Consider the following 9,128-nt stretch of genomic DNA (forward strand, 5'->3'; position numbering starts at 1 on the left):
GGGCGTGGTGTTGCACACCTGTAATCCCAGCTATTTAGGAGGCTGAGTAAGGAGAATCTCTTCAACCTGGGAGGCCAGGTTTGCAATGAGCAGAGATCAGGCGACAGCACTCCAGCCTGGCTGACAGAGCCAGACTCTGTTTCAAAAAATAAATAAAATAAAGTAAAATAAATAGAAGCTCAAACTTGAAGAAGAGTACTGAAAATAAGTTAAGGGGAAGGGGACATGAGAACATCTTGGTCAAAGGATATATAATTACAATTAGATAAGAGTAATTTTTAAAAAGACAGAAAAGACAAATATATAGCAACAAAAAGTTGAGAAGTGTTTTCCTTGGTCCAAATTACAGTGAGGAGACAAATGAGAAATGACTGTTAATGGTTGTGGAGTTTTTTTAATCAGGTATTAATGCTGTAAAATTGATTGTAGTATTGGTTGTACAACTTTCTGATCATACTAAAAATCACTGGATCATACATTTTACATAGGCAAATTGTATGATATGTAAATTATATCTTAAAAATTGTTTAAAAATAACTTTTTCTGCATTTATATTTCACCTTTTTATTTTGTTTTGTTTTCTAACACAGACATAAATATTTATGCATACCTAATAAAGCTTTCTTCAAAAATGTTTATAATTATTCCTGGATCAACAGCTTGATTCTTTAATAAAAAACAATGGAATTCTGTTACTTTGATGTATTTCAGGACTATTAAAACAAATAACATAATTTAATAAAATGAAATTAAATATGAAAACTAAAGCCTGCTGAAGTTAGATAATGAAGTTTATATGTTCATGTGTATAGACAATATATAGTACAGGCTTATTACCAAAGTTACTATAGACAATACTTACATATATATCCTCATTTCCTTTCAAATTAAAACATTACAAGGTATTTAAAATTAATATTTAAAGTTTATTTAAAGAGGATTTTTTTACCTATGTATTCCGTTTATTTCTCTTAAAAATTCTTAGAAGAAAAATGAAAACAATTTTTATTCACTGAGATATCCATTTTGTAAAATTAAAAACACTGATGGCTAGACAGTCATTAATGCAGTTTTCTACATCTTACACTAGTCAGGATGGTTTTAATTAAAAAGTCAAAAAATAAATGTTGGCAAAGCTGCGGAGAAAAGATAACACTAATACACTGTTATAAGGATGTAAATTATTTCAACTACTCTGAACAACATTCTGAAGGTTTCTCAAATAACTTGAAACAGAACTATCATTCAACCCAGCAATCTCATTACTGGGTATATACCCAAAGGAAAATAACTATTCTAACCAAAAGTCATATTCACATGTATGTTCACTGCAGCACTATTCACAGTAGAAGAGACCTGTAGTCAACACAGGTGCCCATCAAGGGTGGAAGGGATAAAGAACATGTAGTATGTATACACCATGGAATACTACTCAGCCATTAAAAATAATGAAGCTATGTCCTTGCAGCAATAGGGGTGTAGCTGGATGCCATTATTTTAATAATTAACATAGGAGCCGAAATTAACAGAGGAACTGAAAATCTTAAATACTGAATGCTCTCACTTATGAGTGAAAGCTAAACACTGGGTACACATGCACATAAAGTTGGGAGCAATAATCCACTGAGGACTCCTAGAGGGATGAGTCAGAGAGGGAGGCAAGGGCTTAAAAAGTACATATTGGGTACTATGCTCACTATCTGGGTGATGGATGTATTTGTACTCCAAATATCAGCATCACAAAGTATACCTCTGTAAAAAACCTGCACATGTACTTTGATTCTAAAATGAAAGTTGAAAAAATGAAATAAAATAAAATAAGAAGTGTCTCTGTACCTCTACGCAACTAGTTTCCCAGGAGAATAGAAAAAAAAAAAAAAAAAAAAAAAAGAATTAGACAATTATTTGAAGATACGAGGAATGGGAATGTTCCCAGTAGATGAAAATTATTAATTATATATACAAGAAGTTTAGCAAAACCCCAATATACTATTTGTATATCCTTTGCTTAAGTGATTTAAACCAAAGAAAAAGAGAAAATCTCAAGGGGCAACAAAAGAGTACTCATTACATGCACATGTGCCTTTTTACAGTAGAAAACAACATAAGTGACTAGTGACTTCTGATCAGAAAAAAAATAAAGTGAAAAGAAAATAGAATTTCAAAATGGCAGAAAGAAAATAAATCAGAATTTTAATCTATAATTTTATATTCAGTAAAGATATTGTTTTAAATTTCAGCAGGTTTCAAAAAATATTTCCAGTCAAAAGCTGAAAGTTTTACATCCAGTGAATTCACCATGAAAAATAATAAAAATATTCTTCAAGCTGAAGGGAAAAATTAACAGATAACCAGACTTACGCTATGTAACTAAAAGCTCCAGAAAAAGAATATACCTAAAAAATTATAAAAATGCAGATTTTTAGTATTCTTTCATATGTAGAGTCCTAAAATTATTGATAATATTATTTTAAATTAAATAAAATAGTTTATATTGTAAAAGAAAGTAAAATATAAAACAAGAAGTACACAAAACTTGGAAGAAAATAAACATATGGACACAAGGAGGGGAGCATCACACACTGGGGTCTGTTGGGGGGAAATAGGGGAGGGACAGTGGGGGGTGGGGAGTTGAGGAGAGATAGCATGGGGAAAAATGCCAGATATAGATGATGGGGAGGAAGACAGAAAATCACACTGCCATGTGTATACCTATGCAATAATCTTGCATGTTCTTCACATGTACCCCAAAACCTAAAATGCAATTAAAAAAAGAAAATAAACATATTTTACTCTTATAATACGGTCCCTATAATAATTATGAAATAGAATAATATTTGCATATTAAAATGCACAGCATAGGGAAAAGAAACATAGATAGGTATATTCACAGGAAAGAAAACAAGGAAGACAAAGAAAGAAAAAATAAACACAGATCAGATAAATGAATGCCGAACATCAAGATGGAACACTTAAATCAGATAATTATTAATTGTATATGTTTGAATTAAGTTTTCACTTAAAAGGCAAAGATGCCAGAAAAAATGAGCAAGTAAGGCAATGTTATATATTGCTAACCAGAAATACATTTTAAATACATAGATATACACAAGCTGAAACTAAAATATTGAAAATGACACACTATGTAAACACTAAGCTAAAGTGGCATAGTTTGGCTATATTACTACTATACGGTGTAACTTCCACTGGAAAGGAACTTTCTTAACCTTATAGAGGGCGACGTAGGGCATCTAAGACTGTACTTATCATTAAAAAATTGAACCCTTTCTCCTTGACCTCAGGAACAAGATAAGCCTATCGCTCTGCCTTCACCTTTCGATTAAATGTTGTATGAGATAACATGTGAAATATATAACTGATGATGTTTAATAGATGCAGTGTTGTACATGCATAAACTAATTATATCAAGTTGCTGCTTTAGTTTCTGTTTTTGTAGTACTTTCCTGGTGATTTGACCTATTCGCTCATGTACAAGTCAGGGGCACTAAAACAAGGAGTTCAATGTGCATGTGGGGAGACTTGCCCATCGTGTCCTTTATGGTAGGATGATGAACTTTCTGTCACTTACTGTGAAAATCACTGCTGATAATATTATTTTTATTTGGTTTTCAGTTTGTCATACATTTTTGAGAAGATAATGCCCATTTCTTATCAGCCATCTAAATAAAGCATTAACAATTAGAACATCAAATAGTAGAAATCTTTGGCTAGCCCTCTATCCTCCTGAGAGCAGGATAGTCTCCCAACATTTAGGTTTTTGTCTCAGGTCAAATAATTTTGGTTTGCTCCTCTCTAGAGCATAATCCTCCTCTTCTTTAATTTTTAAAAAAATGTCCATAGGTTTTTGAGGAGCGGGCAGTGTTTAGTTACATGAGTAAGTGCTTTAGTGGTTATTTGTGAGAACTTGGTGCCCCCATTATCTGAGCAGCGTACACTGTACCCGATTTGTAGTCTTTTATCCTTCACCCTCCTCCCACTCTTTCTTCCAAGTCCCCAGAATCCATCGTACCATTCTTATGCCTTTTCATCCTCATAATTTAGCTCCCATTTATAAGCAAGAACATACAATGTTTGGTTTTCCATTCCTGAATTACTTCACTTAAAATAATGGTCTTCAGTTCCATCCTGCAAATGCCATTATTTCATTCCTTTTTATGGCTGAATAGTATTCCTATCTTCTTTTAAGTAGAGAAACTGCAATCTCCTGCATGTATGGAGAAGGGAGAGGAAACTTTGGTGGAATTTATTCTAAATTAGGCCTTCAACTAGTCCCCCTGGTTTTAATGTTACCTTCCTTCATCTTCCAAAGTTTACTGTCACCAATTACTATGGTTTCAGGAAAATGTATAGGAGTATATTAATTACCTTTTGGCTTCTGCCACTGAAAAATTAAAATACTGTCTTCTGAAGTTTATTGCATTTAATGAAAAGATCCGTCATCTCTTTAATCCTTTTAAACACACTTAGGCTATATGCAAGTGTGCCTGTTTGTGCTAATTAACTTTTGTCTTTCTGAAATGTTATACTCTTGAGGTTGACTTTGAGTTTAAGGCCATGGCTTGAGGTCTCCTCCTGCATTTGACTATTGACTTTCACTTACTCTGAATGTTGTCATTTTTGATTTTGAGCTTATGAGCCCATCTTAATGTAGCATCTTTTGATTTTCCCCTTTGTAAATCCTACATGAACTAATACATTCCTCCAGAGCAATTTTTCATTTGATTCCTAGATCCCCCAAGGGTTTCCACCACACCAGGATCATTTTTAAATTGCCAGCTTCTCAGCTTGAGGTATCCCCATATTATGAGGGCAGTGTAAGTCTGTGTTCAAACACGACAAAGTTGCAGGCTACTATTTGGCTTTCTGTTGAGGATTTTTTCCAACATACATGGCAAAGTAAATTTCACTTTATCTGGTGACAGATTGAATTAGTGCTTTTATTACTGATACTGGAAGTCTTTGCTCCTACCAATTCTTTAGGATTTTTGTAAGCACGAAAGCCCACTACTCTAACTATTACTATTTCAATAACTGTGCATGGCTGCTGCTTTATTAACTTATTTACCTCTTTGTCTAGTTCACAGAATAATCTTCACTTCTGGCATCTATGATGCCCCAACATGTTTTTGTAATGTATACTATATTTTAAGTCATAATTTATCCAGAACATTTAGTTTTCCTTTTTCAGAAATAAATAATTGTAAATATGTTACTTTAATTCACTACACATTATAAGTAGTATTTTGAAGAGATAACTGTGTATTTGTGTTTCTTAATAGTGATACCTGTTCAAGAAGAATAACTTTCAAAGGCGGACCACAGTGTTTGCATTTGTATGTATGCATGTGTGTGTCTTTCCTTTTTCAATATCCTTTTTGAAAATCTCACAGCTTTCAGTGCTATCGTATTTGTTCATGTGCTGCTCAGTTCCTGAGACCTTCACTTGCATTGGTTTTTTGCTGCAGTAGGTAGATTTTCTCAATCATCACAATAAACTCTTGAGGATTCTGCTCTATCTTTTCACCTATCTTCCAAGTGATACCTTCTCAAGTGTCTTACATTATATCTTTTTATTTGACATTGTAGTCCCAGGATTTCCCCAAGCAAATTATTTGCAATAAACCAAGTGCAGATGGTGGTTTTTCCTAAGTGCATGCATCTCTTTAGAAATACACTGTTAGTGAAATGGTTGATTTGTGAGGCAGTCTTATCAGTTGATGGTGTGGATGGCTCATGGTGACACTTTGAAGCTACTCTAGAATCTTCAGGTGATATCCATGGCAGGTCAGTGTTTCACAGAAGGAGAGATTTTGTGTTCAGCATTGCTCTATTGACTTCTTGTTCAATTTGTCCTTTCTTGCCATAAGCTATGATAATTCAGAAATAGATGCTGGCTTTCTCTATTATACAAGTATCTACCACTTGCCAGATAATACACCTCATGACAGGATTGCCTTAGAAGAAATTTGTGTGTTTGAAGACATTGCCTGATTCTTAACAGAAAACACTAGCGTATCCACAGTTTTTGTTACAGGTGTTATATGTTGTAAAAGATGACAATTCTTCAAATTTATTCAAGTAAATAGGCACACAAGTATGCATAATTGTACAAATACATACATGTTGGGAAAAGCAGCAAAGGAGAAAGGACTTACAGCATGCCTATATAAATTGGTTATGAGTAACATGTATACAAGGAACAACAAACTGTGGAAGGCCGCAGGAGGTCTCTGAAGAAGAAGACCTCTCCATGCCTCATGTTCCGGTGCAGGGTGACCTAGACTCTGTTTCCATAAACATTGTGCTCAAGGACGTAAAACCCCTTCATAGCACTATGATGTAACCAGATTTGTAGGCTCCTTGTAAGGCCTGAATTCCACAAGCTGCATGTAGATAATAAATTAAAGATAACCACATGTTCTTGTTTTGTGACACTCCCAAACTGCCACTGTTATGAATCTTTAGAATGATACACCAGTTCTGGCTCCCTGATTCAGTTCTGGCTCACTGATTTACTCCACCATCACCCTCTCCCCATCATCACTCCACCCCTACACTGTAGAGCAAAGTAATTGTAACCAATAAATACAGTGGATGATCAGAGCTCGGGACCTTCACTGACTCCTCCAAAGTAATAAAGTGATGGCCCCCTGGTCCCACTACCTCTCTTAATCTGTCTTTTTCTCATTCCTCACTGAGCACAGGGTGCCCATGGGTGATGTAGAGCTGGCTCCCTACATTCTGGCAACATGTGGGGCTCATGGATTCCCTACATTCTGATGCCCAATGTGGGGCTCATAGATTCCCTACACATACATATATAAATTTTATGCATACATAAATATATGTATATGTCTGTGTATGTGTGTGTGTTGGGTATCCCTAATCCAGAATCTAAAGTTCAAAATGCTCCGAAATCCAAAACGTTTTGGGATCTGACTTGTGCTCAGTGGAAATGCTCATTGGAGCATTTTGGATTTCAGATTTTTTGAACTAGGGATATTGAATATGGTAAGTGTCCCAAAGTCTGAATAAAGAATGTCAAAAATTCAAAAACACTTCTGGTTCCAAGTATTTAGGATAAGGGAGACTCAAACTGTATAACAATGTGTATGTGTGTGTGTGTGTGCATTTACATTTACTATTTTTGTGAACTCATGTAATGTTATTGTATTTAACAAATATCATCTTCATGCAAACATGTTAAAATTTATATTGCAAGCACTATTTTTCCTTTGAAACACCAGTCACATACTTCTAACTCTCCATTTAATAGCTGTTTTCAGCTCCTCAATCACTATTTGATAAAAATCTCAAATTTTCCACCTTCAAAAATCAGTTTTTTTAAATGCTCATTTTCCCATCTCCCAGTCTTCCCCCATTTCAGTTGATCCCAGCTTCTATTGATCAGTTGAAAAAGCCTGTGGTTATCTTTAACTCTTGGGTTTCACTCATAAGCCATGGCCAATCAGTCATAATTTTTGGTTTTTATTTCTTCAAAATATGTGTAAAATCGAAAATTTCCCAACACTTCCACAACTAGAACAAGACTTTCATTCTGTCTCACTTGAATCACCATACTAGCTCCCTAAAATGCTCTTCTTGATTTTGATTTTTCATCCTTTCCTCACTCTAGTCATAGAAAAGTTTAACATAACTCAGATGATATCACTACCCTGCTTAAAATCCATGGCTTCCCATTTCAATCTGCAAAAATTACTTACAAAAATTTCTATGGTGTTGGCAGAATTATTACCACAATTTTACAAATAGAGCATCTAAAAGATAGAGAAGATCAGTTTATGCATCCAGATTACCTGGCTAAGGGTGACAGCACAGGGTTTGAATCTAAGCAGTCTTTTTCCAGCATCTATGCTTCAATTGTAACAATGTAGTGTATCCTGGCAGTAAGAGACCATAGGCTCTGCTTGACTGGCACTCACTCTCTCCTCCAGCTCCTCCTGATCTACCTTACTTTACTTCCTTTTAGTCTATTGCATGTTCTGTCAAACTGAACTTGTTGATATATCCAGATAGTTCAGTCACAGTTCTGCATCAGGTTCTCTGTACTGGCTTTTCTCTTCTGCTCTAATGTTCTTCTACCAGAAATCTATTTGTTTCACATTCTAACCACATACCTACACTAAAATAATATTTAAGAGTAGTATCTTCTCATTGAGACCCAGCCTCACTTCTTTTTTTTTCCTTTTTTTTTCTTTTCTTTTTTTTTTTTCCATTTATTTATTTTATTGCATTTTAGGTTTTGGGGTATATGTGAAGAACATGCAAAATTGTTGCATAGGTACACACATGGCAGTGTGATTTGCTGCCTTCCTCCCCATCACCTACATCTGGCATTTCTCCCCTTGCTATCTTTCCCCAGCTCCCCACCCCCCACCATCCCTCCCCTATTTCCCCCCAACTGACCCCAGTGTGTAGTGTTCCCCTCCCTGTGTCCATGTGTTCTCATTGTTCAACACCCGCCTATGAGTGAGAACATGCGGTGTTTGATCTTCTGCTCTTGTGTCAGTTTGCTGAGAATGATGGTTTCCAGGTTCATCCATGTCCCTACAAAGGACACAAACTCATCGTTTTTGATGGCTGCGTAATATTCCATGGTGTATATGTGCCACATTTTCCCTGTCCAGTCTATCGTCGATGGGCATTTGGGTTGGTTCCAGGTCTTTGCTATTGTAAACAGTGCTTCAATGAACATTCGTGTGCACGTGTCCTTATAGTAGAACGATTTGTAATCCTTTGGATATATACCCAGTAATGGGATTGCTGGGTCAAATGGAATTTCTATTTCTATGTCCTTGAGGAATCGCCACACTGTCTTCCACAATGGTTGAACTAATTTACACTCCCGCCAACAGTGTAAAAGTGTTCCTATTTCTCCACATCCTCTCCAGCATCTGTTGTCTCCAGATTTTTTAATGATCGCTACTCTAACTGGCGTGAGATGGTATCTCAATGTAGTTTTGATTTGCATTTCTCTGATGACCAGTGATGATGAGCATTTTTTCACATGTTTGTTGGCCTCATGTATGTCTTCTTTTATAAAGTGTCTGTTCATATCCTTTGCCCACTTTTGAATGGGCTTGTTA

Source organism: Sapajus apella, unplaced genomic scaffold (assembly GCF_009761245.1).
Source record: "Sapajus apella isolate SASKATOON/1434 unplaced genomic scaffold, GSC_monkey_1.0 scaffold11, whole genome shotgun sequence".
Taxonomy (NCBI): domain Eukaryota; kingdom Metazoa; phylum Chordata; class Mammalia; order Primates; family Cebidae; genus Sapajus; species Sapajus apella.